Raw genomic sequence first — 22,697 nt, forward strand, 5'->3', positions numbered from 1 at the left:
TTGACACCCAACCCCAGAGTCCTCAGCCCACTGCAGCCCACTGTCTGAACTTGAACACCTGCAATTAAGCATGCCAGGAAGCCAGGCCGGAACTCTAAGGAGGTGCAGCTGGGCTTGGATGGTATCTTGACTTGGCAAGAGACCAGAAATGCTGGAAAACTGTCCTAATTTTTACACAGAGAGAATTAACAAGTGCAGAATAGGAATCAATACACCACTTTATTAATAGCTGAACTGTAACCCAGTAGTCTCTTTGCAGAACTGGGGTAAAGCCAAAGCCGAGGAGGAGTGCACAGCCCGTCCCTTATCCCACTTCTCAATCTCAGTCTCAGGCTGCACAGAGAAATGAAGCCGAGGGCCTGGCTCCATGCAGGCTGCTCCAGGGTACCCCGAAGTCCCCATGCCCTCCCAGTCACACGGAGGAGTGGAGGGGAGACGGACAGGCAGGGCAGCGAGACATCACATACAGGATGGTCTTGCCAACCAGCAAGGCAAGCAAGATGGAAGTCTGGGTGCGCTGGCCCACCCCATGGACCGTGAGCCTCCCTCGAGGGCAGAGGCAGCGCTGGCATCGGGTGTGGGGTGTGACTAGCCAGCTGCACAGACCTTTAAGGGCTGCAGAGGCCCTGGTCTTCAGGGGAGGGCCTGCCCTCATCAACTCCTGACCATAAAAACTTCTTTTGAGATACTTTCTTTCTTAAAAAATGTCTCTATTGAGTTAAAATTGACATACTACAAACCCACACACCGATGTCCCAGTCCCAACCCGGCCCTGACAACTAGGAATCAACCTCCATCTCTAGGTTCCTCTCCCTACGTTCAGGAATTTTCCTTATCCAGACTGCCTCCTTGCTCCCTCAAGCGCAGGTGTTTTCTGCCCTCTGGGGAGGGGGCGATTTAGAAATGCCTAGAGGTACCACATGCTTGGCTGGTAGGAGTCACTTGATCAATATTTTAGCATTGGAATAAACCCCTGTGCTGCCATTTTAAGAATGTTTGCATTTTGTAAGGGGAATGAGCCCTTTTACGGCAGGTGCTTCAGACCCTGCAGCTCCCACAAACCGCAGGAGAGAAGGGAAGGCAGGAGAAGGGTCTGAGAGACATTTTTGGCTTTTTATCCACAGTGCCTGCTCCTGGCTTCCTTCCTAAGACCATAGAAACTAGAGTGTCTCTTCCCCAAGGCGGGTCATAGAAACACTTCCCCTGCTTTTCTCTTTGGGGCTGCCATAAAGAACGTCTCTGACCTCTCCTTGTCTGATAGTAGGTCATAAGACCTTCCTCATTCCAGAGGGATGCCCATGCTCCATGCCCTGGAGGGAGGCAAGCTGCCCAGAGAGGCCAAGAAGAATTTGAAGGGACAAACAGTCCTTGCCGGGTTTCCCCACCCAGTCTGTTAGCAAGCAGGCCAATGCAATGGAGTCCTGATAAACGCCCAAGAGGAGAGGGTTGGGAGCTTCCACCTGGGGGCTCCTGGAGTGGGGCACACCTGGCAAAGGAATGGAAGGTGGCTCCCCCACCACCCCGTGGTCCTCCTATGTACTTCACCATCTGTGTCCTTTGTAATTCCCTTTATAATAAACCAGTAAACCTAAGTGTTTCCCTGAGTTCTATGAGCCAGTTTAGCAAATTAACTGAGCCCAAGGAGGGCTCATGGGAACCCGATACAGAGCCTGTTGGCTGAAGCAAGGTGTAACAACCTGGGGCTTGGGACCTGCATGGAAAGCCGTTGGGGAGGAAGCCATCTGGTGACCAAGTGCCTGTGTATCTCCAGGTAGACAGCATCAGAGTTGGGTTAGAAGACACCCAGCTGGTATCTGCTTTACAGAATTGCTTTCTGGCTGGTTGATGGAAAAATCCCCATGTTCTTAAGGTCACAAGAAATCTTCCAGGTTGGCTGTGGTGTGAGGCAGAGGGAACAGTTTTTTTGTTGTTTTTTCCTCTTTTGTTTGTTTGTTTATTTATTTATTTATTTTCATTGTTTGGTGGCAGGGCATACCATGGTGAAGAAACTTGCTTCTTCCTGTGGTTTTTCTATCTACTTGTGTTTGGGGGTTTTTTAAGGTTTTACGGAGGTTCAATTTATATCCCATAGAATTCACCTATTTAAGTGTACCATTCAATAATTATTAATATGTTGTCAGGGTTGTGCAACTGTGACCACAATCGTACATTTCCCTCACCCCTTACAGGAACCTCATGTCCATCAGCAACCATCTCACAATCCCCCCCATGCCCCCACCCCCACCAAACTACTTTCTCTAAAATTTTGCCTTCTCAGGACATTGCATTTAAACAGAAGCATACAATCTGTGCCCTCTTGTATCTGGCTCCTTTCATTTAGCATAATATTTTGAGGTTTATCCATGTATTAGCATGTATCATAATTATATTCCTTTTAATTGGCTCACAGCATCCCACTGTGTGGATATGCCACATTTTGTTTATCTGGCAGTACATTTCTATGGCAGCAGCTAAATCCAGTTTTCAGTTGTTCCAACTCTTGTTGAATCAGCTTCATTGTCTCCCCCTCAGAGACAACCACCAGCTTGTACCTCCTCCTTAAAATTCTGGGTCCCTCCTTTCAATCCCCAACCCGGTAACCGAGGAGATGGAACCCAGGGCCTCATGCATGCTAGGCAGGCACTCTACCCTTAAACCATATCCCCAGCCCCATCCTTCCAACTTGTAAATGTTAACTGCTCCCACCTCTTCCCTTTGTTCCCACAGCTACAGGTTATAGCTGTTTCAGGCAGGCACTGACTCTGTGATGCATGAGAGTTCACTTTACCTTTTCTGTTACCAAACTCACAATTCTGTACAGAAACAGAATTTCCTTACGCTAAATTCTCTCTGTTTAAATAACTGTTGTGGTTTACGTCTCTTGACTGTTCTGATTTTAATGTCAACCAGCTTTTATGACACAGCCTTCTCAGTACCTGACTGGCCTAGAGGTGAGCACACGAGTCAAGGTGGACTAATTAGATTCGTTCCTTGTAGTATTTAAATGGACGTTTGGCTGGAGGAGGGAGATGAGTAGTGCCTTCTTCTCTGTTGGTGAAGTTGGGGTGATGGTGGCCTGGGAGCTGTCTGTGGTTTGGTTCAGCTGCCTGGAAAAGCAGCCCCTCAGGGATATGGCCAGAAAGCAAGGGAGGGCAGACACAAGAAACCCACAGATGACTTCTTCACAGCCCTGGAGTCCGGCTTCCAGAGGGGATTCCTGCAGTAGCCCTCATCTGCCTTCACGAAGCCTAATCGTGTGAGCGAATCTCTCTGCCTTTCTAATAAATCTCACCGCCTTCCAGTCACCCGCAATGTAGTGGAGTTGGATGTCTATCACTTGCATCCCCAAGAATGCAAAATAACGTACTGAGAATTGGATTTCTTGCCTCTAGATTTGTTGCACCAGTCTGTGGATTTCTCCAGTGCCCACCAACTGCTCATTGGCGTCTTCGCTGATCTTTCTGGGTGGGCCGGGCCTTGATGATAGAGCCCCCTGGGGGCAAAATGGAGTCAGAGATGCAGGGTGTCAGCCTGGGGTGGGGCGGGAAGCATATTACCTGTTTGGTACAGATGGTCTCTCCTTCTGGCTGCAGCCGGCAGCCCTGCAGGGGGAGCCAGCGCCCTCTACCTACGCAACTCTGTAGGGGAGCTGCTTTCCCTGGGGGCGTGGCTCTTCAACCCTTTGCTCTGATTGGCTCTGTGCTGATCTTGCCTATGATTAGTGCATCAGCGGGCGCTGCCACCTCCACCTGGTCATTGACCTGCAGGTTTTCACAGAAATACAAGTTAGGCAACTCTAACTAACGTGTGGCCCTTTCCAGAAGGTGAGCAGTTCTTGTGCATCGTTGATAAGGCGCCGTCTCCAGAACTGGAAATCAGCGTCATAATTCACGTATTCGCACGCTCTCCGCTGCACTGCTCACTCTAGTTTCTCTTCTTTCTGCCACCGAATAACAATCAAGTTGCCATTTACTGAAGCTCACCACCTGTCAGGCTCCGTGCTAAGTCTTTCCCATGCATTTTAATCTTCACAACACTGTGGGGTAGATAACCTTTTAAAAAACAAACTTTTACATTTAAAAACAGTTTCACATTTACAGAAAAAACTACAAAGATAGTGCAGAGTTCCTGTACACGTCACACCCAGTTTCCCTAGGGTTGACATCTCAGACTAGCCTGGTACATGATGCTTTGATACTGACACTTAATTTTGATTCTTCATGAAGCCCATACTTTATTCAGATTTCCTGGGTTTGAATGTAATGTTCTTTTTCTCTTCGGGATCCCCACTTTACATTTAGGCTCCCCTTGGCTGTGATGGGGTCTTAGAATTTCCTTGTCTTTGATGACTTGGACAGTTACAAGGAATACTGATCAGGATATTTTGTGAAATATTCCTTAATTGTAATTTGGTTGATGTTCTTGTGATTTGACTGGGTTGATGTGCTTTGGAGAGGAAGATCAGAGAGTTAAAGGGCCACAGTGCACCTGGTCATAGCAAGGGTACATTCTATCAATCTGACTCCATTGTAAAGACCCCTACCCCTCTTTTGGTACTGTGTTTTTTGGAAAGAATTCACTATGTGCAGCCACCATTTAAGGGGTGGGGAGTTATGCCCCACCTTCTCGAAAGCAGAGTGTCTAGATAAATAATTTGAAATTGTTATGCAGGGAAGATTTGCTCTTTCCACCCATTTACTTATTGAAGTAACAAGTTTACCAACATGGTCTCATGGATATTTATTTTGTGCTTTGGGTTATAATCTGACGCAACTTTGTTACTCAGATTCTTCCCACTTTGGCTTTGGGCAGTCCATTCAGTTCTCTTCACCAATACCACTGTTACTGTGGGTTGGGTATTTTTGCTTTTTGAAAAAAAAATTTTTTTTTTAGTTGTCGATGGACCTTTATTTTAATTATTTATTTATATGTGCCGCTGAGGATTGACCCCAGAGCCTCATACGGGTGAGGCAAGCGCTCTACCACTGAGCCAAAACCCCAGCCCTAACTCTCTTATTTTCTGGTACTCGGAGATGGTCCAGGCTTATCTTGTATATTGCCTGCCTTAGCCCTAGAATCGCCATTCCTCCCAGGATCCCTAGTTCCTTTCACTGGGGAACTAGAAAAAAGAGCTGGCACTAGCTGTGCTCAGGTAGATAATACTTTATTCTGATCTTACAGAGACGGAAGCTGAAGTATGGAGAGGTTAAGTAATTTGCCCAGAGTCACGGGCTATGTTACCCCCACCTCTGCTCAATTCAGTAGACAGCATCATCGGTCTGTCTCCTTCCTCCTAATTATCAACCCCACACTAAGCACATTGTGTCCAGGTTCAGGAAGAGAGGCTTTGTGCCCACACAATGCCAGCTCCACACGAGTTGTGGTTACTTTTATTATTGCTCCATATTCTCCTCTTACAAAAGAAAGTCTGTGTGGGTGCAGCCGCTTCCAGGCACGTGCTGTGTGCAATGAGCAACTAGATCAAACAGGATTTGGCCCAGCCTCCATTGTGCTCATCCCCAAATAGGACACAAGAGCCGAGGCAGGCGCATTGTTGGAGAGTCTCTGCCAGGCCCCCAGCAGCCCTGGAGCCAGAGAGCAGCTCAGCACTGCCCACAGCACCAGCACCTGCCAGCTGAAACACTTCTTCCATCTTGGCATGCCATCGGCAGCCACTGAAGGGATAGAGGTTAGGAGGAGAGACTAAGTTCTGGAAATTGGCAGAACTCAACCCATAATGATGGGAGAAGGGAGATCTGAGAAATAAGAGGCAGAGCCAGCCAGAGGAATTGGGAACATTACAGACCTGCAGGTTCCTTGAGTTCCTTGCCCAGACTCTTATGACCCTCCAAGATGGACTGCAGGGTAGAGACGGTTAGACACACCAGAGTGCAGTTTCGGAGTCCTGGAACAACACTATCTTCATCTTTGGTCCTTGACCCTTCGTCCCTGGGTCCAGGCAGGGCCCTCCCCCAGGAAGAATCTCCCTTCCATCTGGTACTTTCCTTTACTTCTCATGTTGCCAATGAAAGAAGTGATGGACAGGCCTTGTCACCTTCTCAGACACCCTCAAACATGGGTGACTTTCTCCATCTACCCAGGCCAGGCCCTGCCCTCAACCCGTGGCCAATCCTGTTTTCTGGTGTGACAGTAGAGGGCCTTGGGAAGCAGTGATGGCTCCTGGGCACGTAGAATTTAGAGCCCAGAGCCCTGGTAGGCTCTGGAGGTAGGTAACAATAGTGAGGCCAAGCTTGCCAAGGAGCAGGGGGTCTTAGGCGGGTGGCACCATAGATCAGGTTGTCCTTTCTCTGGTTCTCAAGCTTCCTGCAGTGTGCACTGCTATCTTTATCCCTGGAGAAACCCCAACACAAATGCTGTGGATTTTCCGTGCATGGGGAGGTGAACGAATTTGCAAGTGAAGTCTTGGTGAGAAGAGAGGGACCTGGAGGCCAGTGGGAAGCAGTCACTCCGGGGACTCTTTCCAGAGGGTTTTGTTGAAAAATAAAACAGTTCACCTCCCACCCCAATGGGCAGTGCCTGCGCTCAGTGAGGGCTTTGGGGCTGCTCTGGGGAGGCTGGGGAGGAAGGGGCCACCCACCTTGTAGCCTGGGCCTAGGCTCTGGCTGTTGGTCACTTCTCTCTTCCCCTCCCCTTTGGAAATGGAGCTGCCTCTGCAGCTGTGTCTCTGTGGCTTCCCTCCCAGGCAGTTCTCTGGAGCAGTCCTGCGCTCCAGCAGGGTGCCACAGTCTCTTTTACTCTTCAAGAGGCCTGAGTGGACTCGTGCTCTTTCATGCATTAATCCTGCCCACCCCACCCGGCAAGCATCTGCCAAGAGCCTGCCACTTGCCAGGCACCAAGCTAGGCGCCAATGCTTCTTCCTTTCCAAATTGCATAGGAATGAAGCTTGCGACTAAAATAAGTGGTTATGAGGCACGCTTGGAGTGGGCTTGTGCCTCTGGCCCCTGTCCCTCTGCTCCAACACCACCCGCTGTCCCCCATCTCATGGCATGGCTCCAGGGACCTTCTTTCCAGGTCTGGGCATTCCAGCCATGGTAGAAGAGAGTCAGCTGTGGCCAGGAGCCAGCCTCTGTGGGGCTGGGGATTACAGAACCCTGAGGTTCCATTCTTGTTCCCTGTGTGGTGCCAGCTACCGCCTTCCACGTGCCCTGTAGCAGCAGGCCACTTGGATACAGCTGAGGTGGTGAGGAGGTGTCCTGGGGATGGAGATTGGAAAGATTCCAACCTAGACTTGCAGTCAGTTAAGGTGGGGCAGGAATACTGAGCAGGAGACCTTTCTTGGGCATTGGGCATTAGAGCTGGCTCACCCACCCCTCAGAGCCTGGCAGCGGTGCAGGTGAAGTGGGCCAGTGGGGGGCCTCTGGGCGGTGGGGTTGGTAGCGGGGAGCTCACATATGAACCAAGAGCCACATCAGAACTGAGGAATGAAGGAGTATTTGGAGCTGTAAGGATTTCCTGCCCCAAACTCTCCCCTGCCTACCCAGAGCTTCTGGGCTATCATCCCCCTTTGTTGACCAATTTCAGAGATCCTTGTGCATCCCTCTCCTCCATGGAACTAATCAGTTTTTAAATTGTAAATGATCAGTGTGATTATTTGGTGGTATTTGATGCCAAGAGAGGAGATTCTTTATGTATGCTCCTTGCCGAATGTAGCAGGTGCAGAGGGGAGCTTCCAGGAGTTAATGAAACTCCAGTTCCATGACCCCACCCATGGCCCCTGCAAAGGCTGGGAGCCATAGAGTGTCCTAGTGGGACAGGTTGTCATGAATGATGCATTTCTATACAAAGTCGATTGCCCCCAAAGATCTCAGAATAAAAGAGCCGGGATACCCAGGTCACCTATACTATGTGGTGATTTCTTTTCTGGATCTAAATAAAGATTGATTTTTGTCTCTAGGTTTACATTTGTAATTTTCTTACAGAGAATTCCCAAATAAGTATCAAGACCCTGCAAAAGTTGGATCTGCCCCGAGGAGAATTCAATAAAACTGTATTGAGTGAATAAAAGAATGAGTCAATGAATCCACCAAAAGTAATTAGAGTAAATCACAGGCCCAGGAGAAGCAACGCAGGTGCCAACACTCAGCTCCTCCCCTCCAGGGCTGCCCGGATCTTCCTAAGTGTTCCTGATGAGTCAGCTCAGTGGCAGGGATCACACCCTGGTGGCCTTGGCAGGTGCTTTGAGCTCTGGAAGCTTTGGCACTCTGGTCTACAGGACACTTGGGAATCAGATCTCCTGAGCCAGGAATGGGACTCTTCCTGGTCCCCAGCTTGTCCTGCCAGCTTCCTTCTCACATTCTAATTGCATGAGGTGACTTGGAATTGAGAGTGTGGAGGCCTTGAGTTGGCTCCTGCTCCCTAGGCCCTTTGGATCCAAGAGGGATCAGTGGCTGAGAGTTTCCTAGTTGAGTCTCAATTTTCCTCTCTCTAAAATGGGTGAAGGACTCAATTTTTTTAAAAAAATATGATGGAGCATTTTTAGGTTCACAGAAAATTGAGAGGATGGTAGGGGGTTTCCCATAAACTCCTTTTCCCCACATAGGCACAGTCTTCCCCACCAACAGTCTCCATCCCAGACTGGTTCATTTATTACAAAGGCTGAACCTATATCGTCTCCCAAAGTCTGTAGTTTCATCGGGGCTCACCCTCTGTGTCGAACAACTCTGAAGACCCCACTTTTTGTAAGGATTGGAGTCTCCACCTGAAATCCCCTAGGGTTTAATAAGTGTCAGTTGCCAGGTAACACTCCCTCTCCTCCCAGTTTTCCTGGTAACCTCTCAGGAGCCACCTGATTAGACAGGAGGGAGGACTGATCACATTCATTAAAGAAGTGCCCAGCCCAGGGCTGGCACTGCACAACCTGGGCCACCACTCTGACCAGAACTCGCCCTCACGCGCTCTGAGGTGGGTCAGCCCGTCCCCATCCTCCCTGTCTCCAGCCTCAGACTAAACAATGGACAAGGAGCCATGCTCCCTCCCCAGGGGAGCCGGGATAATTAGTGAAGGGCACGTAAGCGCTGGCACATGGTCTCAGAAGCTACTGTTTTCATCAGGTGGAATGTTGTCCTACCAGTCACAGCACAGAGCCTGCCGCCAGAGAGGCTGGCAAGGCCTGGGCTTTGGTTGGAAGCACATGGCGCCCGTTCTGCAGTGCCAAGAACTTGGCCAGGGTTCCGAAGGTGGAGAAGGGGAGGCGGCGCGGAGACTTTCCCAGGCAGCAGAAGAGATCAAAGGGGGCGGATGCTGCCAGCTGTCCACCCAAGCCCAGTTCTGCCCTTCTCCAGTGGTAGGGTTGCAGTCCCCAGGCCACCTACAAAGAGGTGTGGCCATGCCACCGAGTCCCAGCCAAGCGAACGTGAGAGGAAGTGTGAGTGTCACCCCGGGCACCGCTCAGAAAACAAAGCACAGTGTTCCTCCCTGAGTGGCTTCCTCCCTACTGGCTGCCTCTCGGGCTTAATGGCCCACCTTTGAACACACAGATGATGACAATGACCTAAAGGTGGCAAAGCTGCCCGCCAGTCTGGGACCCTACGCGACTCTGTGGAGTAGAGCTCACCTGTTCATCTTGAACTGATTTGTGGGAGAGAAGTAAAGTTGCCCTTTGAGACTCTGCACTTTTAAACGCTAACATTACTGTGGTATCATTTAATACCAGAGCATATACAAAACTTAAGGGTACAGTTTGAGGAATTTGAGCAAAAGTATATATTCCAGTAATCCTCAGCCCAAATACTATGTAGAACATTCCCATCTGTTCTGGAAGTTAGGGTTCGGGTTAGGGTTATCCTGTCTAGGCCATGCCTACCTCTGCCCACTCTCAGACCCCAGGCAAACGCTCTGGTTTCTATCAACATAGTTTAGTTTCGCCTATTCTTAAACTTCCTATAAATGGAATGAGGCATGAATTCATTATGAGCTTTTTTTTTTTTTTTTCTTTTTTTGGTACCAGGGATTGAATCCATGGGCATTCAACCACTGAACTACATTCTGCACCCATTTTATTTTTAATTTTGAGCCAGGGTCTCGGTAAGTTGGTGGGCCTCACTAAACTGCTGAGGCTGGCCTCGAACTTGCAATCCTCCTACCTCAAGCCTCCTGAGAGGTTGGGATTTCAAGTGCGCACAACTATGCCTGCCTAATTATGAGCTCTCTTGCGTCTGTCTTCTCTCATTCAATATAATGATTTTTGAGATTCATCCATGTTGTTGGATGCTGTCAGGAGTTTGTTCTTTTGTATTGCGGAGTAGAATTCCATTGTACGAATATGCCACGCATTGTTTATCCATTCTCATGTTGGTGGACATTTGGATTGTTTCCACTTTTTGCCGTATAGGAATAAAGTGGCTATAAACAGTCTTCTGCAAGGCTCTTTGTAGACATATATTTTATCTTTCCTGGATCGATTCCTGGGAGTGGAAACGCTATGTCATGGCTTAGCAGAAGCATCACATAGGTGTATGTTAAACTTAATTAGAAACTGCCATACTGTTTTCCAAACAGCCCCTCCAGCAATGTGTGAGAATTCCAGTTGTTCAGTGTTCTTGCCAACACTTGATAGCGTCACTCCTTTTCAGTTTTAGCCATTCAAGGCAATGGCAGGGAGCCACTACGTTTTTAGGACTCTGTTACAGCAGCTCACTCTTTATCCTACAGCACGCCAGGTAGCTATGAGAAGAAGGAAGGGCCTGCAGTTGTCTTTGTCCCCCATGCAGCCTGGCTGTGACTTCATGAGACCTGGGCCACTGAGTTAAGTCTCCAGCAAGGCAGGGTGGCAGATTGGACTTCCCTATAAACCCCAGCTGTTAGACCTTGTTTTTTGCCAAGGAAAAAACAAGTCAACTGCCTGTTCTGTATTCAGTTCCCTCAATGTAGAAGAAAGGTAGCCGTGGTGTCCACTTCTCGGTGCTATTCCATGGCTTTGATGACATGGCCTGCTCAGGGCTCTTAGCATGCGGGGGGCTGGGCTCCATCACAGAGCAGGGACTAGGGCAGCCCTCTGCTCCTGGAGGATGAGCAAGGACCCACCTCCAGCTTCATTCCAGGCCTTTCGGTGGATCTGGGCTGGAGAAGCCTGTCCGCCTGCACAGTGCTGTGTCCTTGGACGACTCTGCAGGAAGCTGGCTCATGGGTGAGGCCTGGTGGACCAGAAGTTGACCCAGGAACAGCGGTGGCGCCCAGAGGTGCTGATACAAGTGAATTGGGGATGATGACCACTAGAGGTCCCCATTTGAGTCGAGCTGGTGGCAGGGAGTTCACCTCAGTTCTCTGGAGCAGGCAGGATCAGCCGTGAAGCCCAGGAGTTACTTGGGTGGGCTGGAGATGTTGGTTAAGGGGTCACTAGGCCTTCTGAAGACATGGGAAGCATCTAGATGTCTAGCACCAGGAATTGGGTTAAATAAATGCTGTGTGTGTTTGTGTGTGTGTGTGTGTGTGTATGTGTGTGTGTGTGTGTGTGTGTGTGTGTGTGTGTGATTTTATAAGCCATGAGAATGAAGGTGAGTATTTATATATTGGGAAAGATGAATCAGATAATCATCATTTTTTTGCCAAGGAGAAAACAAATTGCTAAGGCATAAAGGTGTGTACTTGGGATGGTCCTTTTTCCATATATATATGCCTATGTATATGACTGGAAGAATATATTCCAGGACTCCCATGGTTGTCTAGTTAATAAGACAATAAGTGATTTTACTTACCTCTTTTGTCATGATATCTGTATTTTCTAAATCCTAATGTGCACTAATTTCATAATTAGAAATTGGTACTTCAGGTACAAACAGAGAAACAACATGTATCCCATTTGTTTACAATAAAAATAAATTAAAAAAAAATTGGAATTAGCAGCTCACACTATGGGGTACTTCGACCTGGACTCAACATTTGCTGAAGGTAGAGAATCCCTTTGCGTTGGCACCAATTCTAGCCTCAGTCTACTGGGACCTTCTTAAGAAGCAGGCACAGGGCAGCTAGCGGGGCAGGGTGGCTGACGCTAGCATGGGTCGCTCTGGGGTGCTTATGCGGATTCCCCAGAGCCTTGAGGAGGTAGACCAGGCCAGCAGATAAGCTGAAAATCAACATGGCCCTTCCTACAGATGCAAATTCCAGAAGTAGAACAACAAGAACAAACCAAACCCACTGGAGAAGACTACACGGGCCTGAGGGCCAGGCAGCAGATCTGCCCCTGTGCAGACCCCGGCTTTGAAAGGGAACCCCTGCCCTGGTTCCCCCAGGGACAGGGTAACTTGAAGCCTAGGGCCTCTCACAATGTGCCATGGCTTCCCTCTATCCTTGACCTTGAATTTAGTCCTGGAATAGAAGCCCTTCCGACTCCCAAAAAAGAAAGGCAGCAGTTTTTAAAGGAGAAGGAAGATGAAGTGCAATAAAACCACCTGCCCAAGTCTTTCTCCTTTATTATTAGACATTAGAGCTATAAAAATGGCTCAGCAGACCTCAAGGAACACTGATCTCTTTGTACACAGAACATAATTGGTAAGTAAATTAGAAAATTTGCTAAGTTGCTGTTTGAGACACGGAGAGCCGTGGAGCCTATGTGCTGCCAGGAACCTGTGAGAGCAGCAAGTCCACCCAGCACTCCCATCTCATGGAGGAGTAAACAGAGCCTCAGAAACACTAGGAGATTTCTTAATGCGTGGATCCTGGTGTGAGATCAGGCTGGGATCTAACTTATGACTTCCAGACTGTCATTCTCGCTTCCCCGTTGCTATCAGTTGGGAAGCCTAAGCTACAGAGTGTTAGTAAGAAAAGTGATGTTGGTGCTTAACCAAAGTCCACAGGTAGGATGGTGACCCTGACGTGTTCTAAGAAGGGAGCTGAGTGGAATCATCGAGAGCCCTGGGTTCCGTCCTCCTCACCGACCCTCAGCGTCCGTCATCTAAGGCTAATTTCCTGCACGGCCTCAGATGCACTCACTGGCTCTCCCTTCCATCTTGGTTCAGGTCATTGCATAACCCTGGACCACTGACAGCCACCAGGGATGGCCAAGCTCTCATGGGTGTGCTGATCAGCCCCTACCTATCAAGTGCAGAGGAGGTAGCTGAATGAAATTGGAGTTTCCTTAAGAATTAAGAAAATAAAAATTTGACTTGAAATGAGCCAGCAGGTAGTGGCTCATGAAGTTGAACATGTATTTTTCAAGGGAAGCTGGCTCAGCATCATTGTGAATGGCAGTCACACAAGATGTCAAGGAAGGGCCTGAGAGTCACCCAAGTGCACTAAATCAGCAGTTCCTGTCCACAGCCAGCCCTCACGTTGGGTCTTCCCAGGGAGTTGTGGATGCCAAACAGATGAATCCACCCAGAAGTTCATCTCTCTCTCTGCTTCTCGTTCTGTACAGTCTGTGTGTCCCAGCGTGCCACTTGAGATCAGGGTGTCATAGGACCCAGTGGCAAAGGTTGCTGATTCCAATCATCCACACACTCAGTGCATCCAGGTTCAGACTCCATCTTCCATTAAGAGGTAAATAACTTTCATTCACTATAACCCCTTGGCTAGCCCCTAAAAGGAATTTACACCCTGTTCTTTTCACTTCCCGTTGTCTTGTATTGATTCCCCCATGCCATCGATCTTTTCAAACCTAATATTTTAAATGTTTCATGATATTCCATTGAGTTAATAATAGATTTCTGCTCTTACAAAGGCATTCTCCATTGCTGGACACTTATCAAATCTGTTTCTAAATTTTTCTTTTTGTAAATAAATTCACCAACATTCTTTTGTATACCTGTTTACTATTTCCCTGAATCTATCATTGGGCTATATTAATTTTTCTCTGCCCTTCTCCTTCATCCTGGAGACATTTAAGCTGGAGGTGGCCAGCCTCCTGGAAGCTTGTGTCAGAGATCAGCCCAACATAGTTCCAGGGAGCTAGTTTTTCAGAGAACAGCACTTTCAACTGGCCAACATGTATGTATTGTGCATTCTGAGCCTGAGCAAGGCCCAGGTATTCAGCTGAGTTGGGCCATGTCTGAGAGACCTGGCATCCTGGGCCCTACACACAGGAGGCAGGTAGGCACCCCTGAGGAAAGCTGAAGCAGGCCAAGACAAGCAGGGGTCTGAGAGATGCTTAGTTTATGTGACTAATTACAAAGACCAGGAAATGGAGGGTCAACAATGGGCATGAATTAAGTCAGAAAACTACTTGCCAGGATAATAATGATGATAATAGTGATGCAATAACTATGATTGATTGTTTGCTTTTTGCCAGGCATTTGTGTACATTTTTTAATTCTCATGGTAACTCCAGGGGATTTACGTTTATTTTACAGAAAATGAGACCCAACGAGGTGAAACAATGTTCCTAATGTTAATCAGAGAGGAAGGAGCAGAGGGGGCTTTTGAGCCTCAGCAGTCTGAGCCCCTTACTTACTATGCCACTCCCAAGATGGGTGCTCTGGCGGATGGCGAATGAATACCATTAGTGGCAAGCAGAGAGGCCCCATTTTTCTGTGGCCAGTGTATAAGGCAGAGCCATATTCCACACTCTTAAGAGCAAACCCTGCAGAGTTTACGAGGATCAGGTTCTGCTAATGAACTTCTGTCATGTCAAGGTATGGTGCCCTGAGCTGGGCTGGTTGAGACATGCAGCTTGTCCCTGAGGGTTTTCCCATGTGACAGGGGAGAGCAGTCCACAGACACTCAGGGAGATTTGCAAAGAAAGCACTAAGAGGGACATCACGGGGAGTCAGGAAGTCCTGGGAGAAGGTAGCATTTGAAAAAGTGGAGAAGAAGGGGAAGGTTTTGTTGATTTTTAAAAAAAAAAATTTTTAGGGGTTGGGAAGATAGCTCAGTCAGTAAAGTGCTTGCCTTATAAGCACAACCTGGGTTCGATCCCCAACACCAAAAAAAAAAAAATTTTTTTTTTAGTTGTAGATGGACACAATATCTTTATTTTTTATGTGGTGCTGAGGATGGAACCCAGTGCCCCACACATGGGAGGCAAGCCCTCTACCACTGAGCCCCAGCCCCAGCAACAGGGAAGGTTTTGACAGGTGTGATGTGAAGACACGATGTGAGGACAAGTCTGCCAGCCGTCTGTGGCCTGGGGAGGGTTCAAGGACTGCTGGCAACGCATAGTTGCTCCTGCACGGGATGCTGAGGGGGCCTTTCAGCTAGGCTGACTTCCCTCTGCAGCCTGGATCTCAGAGATCTCTCGAGGCATCTGCAGCAGTTAAGCTGCTGCCTCTTAATTTGAACTGAAAGGCATTCCCAGGGGACCGACCCCCTGGAGCCCAAGGAGATGGACTTTCTACAGGACCTTCTACCTTCCAAGTTGGCTCTGCTCCCGTGTGATAAGTTTTTGGGAAATGGTCCTTGTCAGAGTGGCAGATGGCCCTTTTATTGGGACTGGTACTTGGCTACCAGACTGGTTTTTTAGTTTCATTTTTATTAAAAGCTGAGTGAACCATTCAGGGTGGTGCTGCCCAATGGAACTTTCTGTGATGTTGGAAATGTTCTGTAATCCATTCTGTCCCGGGTGATGGCCCCCAGTCACATGTTACTATTATGCACCTGAATTACAGTGACTGTGATGCAGAGATGGAATTTTTCATTTTAATTAAATAACCGCATGTGGCTAGTGGCTATCCTCGTTACACACTGCAAACATGACAGGTGAGGAGGAAAGACCCTGATGTCAGCTGTGGCTTGGTGGGTCTGACAGTTAGTAGCCAACCCAATGTCCACCCACTTACCACCTCACTTTACCAAGAAAACCTGACTCGATCTGCGCAACAAGGTGGCCTGACTCAGATGATGAAACATGATGAGTTCAAGCCAGTCGTGGGCAGCTTGCTCCCTTTCAGCAGCTCAGCTGCAATTCATTGATCAATCTCCCTTGCCGCTGAGGGTAGCCATGAGGTCTAGTCAAAAGGACACCAAGGTAGGCAAAATAATGGCCTTCCCAAAAATGTCCCCCAAATTTTTACCAACCTGAAAATTTGATAGGTTATAGAGCAAAAGGGAATTTGGGTTGGACGGGGTTGACTTAGGGGCAGTTGCTGTGCCTCACGGCTGCCAGCGACCTGGCAGGAGGAAGGCGCTGCTGGCTGCATTGCTGCACAAAGCCGCCTCCAGAGGCACAGGGATGAGTGAGCTCCCCTCCGGACTTGCCCAAGGGATGGGGTGGTGACGGTGGAGGAGCCCTGGGAACGGCAGCTGTAGCCACCGGTCCCTGCCTGCTCCCATCTGGAGGGAAGAAGGTGCGCCCTCCCCACTCCAGTCTTCAGAGGACGCAGGGGACACATGCTAGTGCTGTTTATATAAATTTTCCAGGGTCAGGGGGTCTCCTCACGACTCAGTCTATAGCCTCAAGCTGGAATCAAGTGGCAGGAGTCTACCTTTCAGCCCCTGCTCAGGGAGGGCTGGCTGCCCTCCGAGGGGTGAGAGTTGCTGGAAGCTCCACTCACTAGATCGATCCCAAATGCAGGAATTGGGCTTCTCAGGGGGTGTCTGGGAGTTGGAGCCAGGCTCACTTTCCTAAGGCCTCAGGATGCAGCCGGCCTCCCCGGCCCCAGATCCCCCATCCTCTGTATCTTCTCCCAGTTTAGGCACACATAGAATTTACTGTTCTCACAGAATAAGGATTCTGGAAACACACAGTTCTAGGATTGTTTTAGTAACTCCACAAGGTAATGAAGACCCCAGGTTCTTGCTTGCTTTCCCCTCAACTATCCCGGGCTTTCCATTCTAGTAGGCCTGTGGCCTACTTCACAAGAGGGCTGCCAACCTCCCTGCTTCTCCCCTTCCTGTTTTCAGGGCAGCAAGAATGAAAAAAAGGGAGGAACCAGTTGATTTTCTCCTTTTATCAGAAAACCAAAGACTTTTGCAAAAGCCCCCCAGCAGAGTTCTCCCTACTTCTCTGAATTAATTTCCTATTGGCTGCTGTAATGAATCGCTACCAACACTGGCTCCAAACAACATTGTTGACAGAGTGGGCTCATCTCTGGCAGCCTTTCCTCCGCAGGACCTCCAGGGCCATAGGGAAAATGCTCTTGCTGTGGTGTGGGTGTTTGTTCTTTCCCCAACTCATGTTGAAACTTAATCCCCAAAGTTGTGTGTTAATGGTATTGGGAATGGGGCCATTAGGAGGTAATCAGGGATTAGATGAGGTTATGCGGTAGGGTCCTTGTGATTGCTTTGGTGGCTTTATAAAAGGAGACCTGGGCTAGCATGTTAACTCATTCTTGCCCTGTGATACCCTGTCCTGCCTTGGGACTCTGTGGAGTCCCCACCAGCAAGATACCTCTCACAGGAACAGGCCCTCAACTTTGGACAACCCAGCCTCCAGAACTGTAAGAAAAAAAATTTCTTTTCTTCATAAATTACCCAATCTGTTGTATTCAGTTATAGCAACAGGAACTAGACTAAGATAGCCCTAATGAGGTGGGTAGGAAGGGCCCTAGGGAACCTTGACAGCACTCCATTCATGGCTGTATCCTCAAGACATCTCCAGCAGATGGCTTTGGGGGATTAACACGGCTGTGCCCTTGGGGGACTCAGCTGAAACTTGCAGGTGTCTCTTGTTGATGAAACTAAAAATGTCGCAGCACAGAGCCTAGAATGGTCTCTTAGGGACCCTGAGGGGCTCTTTCTTTCTCCGAATAGGGGAAATCAAAGTCTATCTTGCTGGATTTTTGATGAGTTTTCTTTTTCTAGGATAAATTTCATGTCCCATATGTTCAGGCCCAGTCTGGCTTCTTTTGAGCCTCTGCCAGGGATTTTGGGTTACCCACAAGAAACTCAGTTGACTGAGAGGGCCAGGTCTCTGGTGTCTGACTTGAGCTGCAGTGAGTGTTCTCAGCTTCCTTCTTTTACCAGGTGGGTAGTTAACACCAACATATACTCTGGCCCAAGCCCTGGGTGATGGCGTCCTAGTCAGCAGCCATGCTGGGTCAGAAAATGGGATTGCACAGCTGAGGTCTGAGAGTCCGAGAGAAGGACCCAATGGACAAAGAGTCCAGGTGCCGGCGGGAAGGGGCAACGGACATGGGAAACACAGCCCCAACCGTAGGGAGCAGGAGAGCCGCCTAGATAGACTCAGGCTATCTCCACTTCACGAAGGTGGAGTTTGCACCGGCCTTGAATGCTGGAACAGATTGAGGGGCTGTGTAAAGGCCTCTAACCCCGGAATCAACCCACAAAAAATCCACTCTTAAAATTGACTCCTCGTCTTCAAGCTTTCAAAACAGTAGAAGTTATCGTTCAATGGGTGTGGAGTTTCATTTGGGAAGGATGAAATAGTGCTGGAAATGGATGGTGGCGATGGCTGCCCAAAAGTCAGAACGTATTTAATGCCACTAAATCCTACACTTAAAAATGGTTAAAATGGCAATTTTTTTTTTTTTTTTTTTTTTTTTTTTGGTACCAGGGATTGAACCCAGGGGTGCTTAACCACTGAGCCACCTCCCCAGCCCTTTTTATTTTTCATTTTGAGACAAGGTCTAAGTTGCTCAGGGTCTTGCTAAGTTGCTGAGGCTGGCTCTGAATTTGTGATCCTTCTGCCTCAGCCTCCCAAGCCACTGGAATTACAGGCCTGCAACACCACACCTAGCATAGTTTTTTTAAAACAACTGATAATTTATTAAAACAGTTGGCTGAGGTGCCTGCAGTGGTGATGGCAACCTCAACTCCTGGCTCACCCCTGATGGGAGCAATTTGCTTGATAACCTTGGAAGGACCGTGCAAATCGGTGACTGGCTGGTGGGTCCTCACCTGGAAGCGGTACCTCCTCCTGGAACCCTGCCCACAAGGCGTCTTCCTGCGATGGTTCTTTTCCATCCTGCCCCTGATCCAGTCAGCACGCACCTTCTCCGGGGATTTCGCACTGTGACTGGTTACCGTAATTCTAATCCGGTGAATCAAATCACCAATTCTGGCTCAACAGGTGTCTTTCTGGTGTCTTTAAAAGCTGTAGGTACTCAGAGGCTTCCTGACTGGCCTGTTGGTTGGTGAGAGCAAACAGCAGTGCGTCAGGAGCAAGTGGAACAGGGCCATGGCGTCTCGCTCAGAAAGACAAACTATGGTAAACTTCATATTTTATTTATATATGTTTTACCACAATTTCAAAAAAGCAGGTGTAGAGGGCTTTAAATATCATGGGGTCCACTTTCCTAGGCAGTGGGCAAGGAATTGGAAGACCAGATGGTGGAGTGACTCACCCACAGTTGCACCGAGAACCCTGGTCTCCTGATCCCACGTCCAGTGCTGCTCCTCTCTTCTTCTGGCTACTGTCCCAGGACCTGCCCGTTATCTCAAGTTACTCGAGTTTCTGTAATACCAATACCCCTGGGACACACGACACACTGAACCTTATGGTCCATTTGCACTTTAGTGTGAATGACTGTCTTTACAGAAAGCAGGTATGGCTGGGAAAGGGAGGAATAGCTGAGAGGAGAAGCCATGGGATGAGGACACTTCCAGAACTGAGGGGACACCTCGAATGGTAGGTGAGAGCCAGAGGGACCCTTAGAGTTTGTCTAGCAAAGCTCCCCGTTTGACTCACAAGGAAGCAGATTGGGCTTCCACTGGCTCTGTTGGAAGAAAACCTTGCCCTTCAAGCTGTGGCACTAGAACATTGGTCCTCATTCATGGCTGCACATTGGGATCACCTGGGGAGCTTTAAACTTGATAGTCAAAGAGCCCCACATCAGACTAATCCAGATCTTCCAGGAGTAGGTCCAGGTTAGGATGTTTTCAAAAGCACCCCAAGTGGTTTGAGTGTGTAGCAAAGGGTGAGAACCATTGCAGCAAGAGGGGGTCATGGACTCGTCCCCACACGTGGCCGCCTTTTCTTCCCTCCTGCTTGGGTTTCTCATTCCCTTGGCTCATCCATCTGCTCAGATGCACTCCCTTCCCGACAGGCTCTTCTTTGCAGCCAGGGCTGCGTCTAAACTGGCGCTTTCCTACCCCGATGGCCTGTGTGGCCTCCACCCTCCCCTCCTCCAGCCCCCTCGGCTGCCTAGGAAGATGATTCCAGAAGCGGTCCCAGGGAAACCTCACACCAGTGCTCTCCTTTCTCCAGAGCCTAACCTAGTCAAAGGAAGCTTCTGGGAGAGCAGAACTGGGAAGGAGGGTTCTCTGTGCTCCTGTTCCTATTCCCAGCATATCCTGGTGAGATGCCCTTTATCAAGGTCTGATGTGTGAAGTTCAAGTCCAAACGGAGGTCACCTGCTGAATTACTGCCCACCTTCCCCCTTCCTTTCACCACCTGCCCCCACTCTTCTGCTCCTTGCACCTATTTCTGCAGAATTAAAAAGCACTTGGGGGGAATCTCACGAAACATTGCCCCAAAGAAGCCAAACACAAGTATTGCTGTCAGACTCCCTTTATGTGAAGGTTAAAAACGGGCACATCTGTCCTATAAGTCAGCAATGGCTGCCCTTGAGGGAAAGGCTGGGATGGAAGGGAGGGAGGAGCGTGAAGGTTTCCATGGTGATGAAGAGATCCTACCACTCGATTTGGGCAACACTGATCCGTTTATTTCGTGAGAACTCCCAGCTTATGATGTAAACTTTTATGTGCAGCAATTTCTCCTTTTCAAAAAATACTTAATGCTGGCCGCGCAGTGGGTTCGGAATGCTACCAAGCCTCGTGACCCTTCCTGGGTCTCTCAAAGCAGCCATTCTTTCCGGACTCCTGGCTTGCTGTGCTTCATTAGTTTAGGCCTTAATGCCTCAGAGGACATGGGACAGAACTTTTGGGACCAGACTTGGAGGCTCCAAATCTATCAACCAGTGGTCAGGACCCCTAAAAGTCTTCCCCATCCTCTCTTCCTGTGAGACTGACAGGGAGGCCCTGGCCCAGCCTCTAACACAGGTCCTCAGTGAGCTTTGGTCAAGGAGTGTGGAAGTGTGACTCCACCCAACCTGTGTCTGAGCAGCCTGAGGTCAGCACCAACAGGGATGCTCTAAGCCTCGGGGGAATGGGGCTCCCACTCCAAGGCAGGTTATTTCAGCAAGGGACCAGGGTCCCATGGGTGCTCCTGTCTGAGCTTGTGAGAGGTGGTGGTGGAGGGAATGTTGACATTCACATGAGCCGTCCCCTCTGGGAACTGTGGCTTTGAGGCAGTCAAGCTTGGGATTCTTGCTACTGAGATCAGCAACCTCCATCTGGAGCCACACAGGGTTCTGTGTCCCAAGAGAGTTGCTGACCTCCTTTTCCTGAAGTGGGGTGTGGAGTTGGGGGTGGGTGAGGTGCTTGAGTAATGGCAGCTTGGAGAACTTCAAAATTCTTCAGTCATCTCTCAGTCCCAGGACCTCAGATCCTGCTTGAACTGTACATAAAGGGGAGCAGGTGCAAAGCAAGGAATTTAAAGTACAAACGTGGGTGAAGATCCATTGCAGCCAACCTCGCAATTGCATGTAGCCTGGGGTGCAGGGACCTGGCTCTTCCTCCCCATCTCTGTGGGGCCTTCACCCTTAGAGGGGAAGAGCAACCTCATTTGCTACTTTTAAATTCATACCTCCTTCAACTTTTGAGTTTTCAAAATATGTTGCTTTAAAAGAGGAATCCATAGTAGTTTTCAAACAAACAAGTACCATTTCCTATCGTGGCTCTGCAGGTCTAGCGGATCTGCAGGTTTCAGGAGCTTCCAGATGGAAGCCAGTACCTTTGTCCTTGAAGAGTCCCTCTATAAACCCAAGTTACCAGAGGACACAGAGATGTCCTTCTTTTTTTTTTTATTATTTTATTGTAAACAAATGGGATACATGTTGTTTCTCTGTTTGTACATGGCGTAAAGGCATACCATTTGTGTAATCATAAATTTACATAGGGTAATGCTGTTTGATTCATTTTGTTATTTTTTTCCCTTCCCCCCACCCCTCCCACCCCTCTTTTCCCTCTGTACAGTCCGTCCTTCCTCCATTCTTGCCCCCCTCCCTAACCCTAACTCTAACACTAACCCCTCCCACCCCCCATTATGTGTCATCATCCACTTATTAGCGATATCATTCGTCCTTTGGTTTTTTGAGATTGGCTTATCTCACTTAGCATGATATTCTCCAGTTTCCTCCATTTGCCTGCAAATGCCATAATTTTATCATTCTTTATGGCAGAGTAATATTCCATTGTATATATATACCACATTTTCTTTATCCATTCATCAATTGAAGGACATCTAGGTTGGTTCCACAATCTGGCTATTGTGAACTGAGCAGCTATGAACATTGATGTGGCTGTATCTCTGTAATATGCTGATTTTAAGTCCTTTGGGTATGGGCCAAGGAGTGGGATAGCTGGGTCAAATGGTGGTTCCATTCCAAGTTTTCTAAGGAATCTCCACACTGCTTTCCAGAGTGGCTGCACTAATTTGCAGCCCCACCAGCAATGTATGAGTGTACCTTTCTCCCCACATCCTCGCCAACACCTGTTGTTGCTTGTATTCTTGATAATCGCCATTCTAATTGGGGTGAGATGGAATCTTAGGATGGTTTTGATTTGCATTTCTCTTATTACTAGAGATGTTGAACATTTTTCCATATGTTTGTTGATTGCTTGTAGATCTTCTTCTGTGAAGTGTCTATTCATTTCCTTAGCCCATTTGTCGATTGGATTACTTACATTCTTGGTGTAGAGTTTTTTGAGTTCTTTATAGATTCTGGAGATTAGTGCTCTATCTGAAGTATGATTGGCAAAGATTTTCTCCCACTCTGTAGGCTCTT

The sequence above is a fragment of the Sciurus carolinensis genome, chromosome 2 (genome assembly GCF_902686445.1).
Source record: "Sciurus carolinensis chromosome 2, mSciCar1.2, whole genome shotgun sequence".
Lineage (NCBI taxonomy): Eukaryota > Metazoa > Chordata > Mammalia > Rodentia > Sciuridae > Sciurus > Sciurus carolinensis.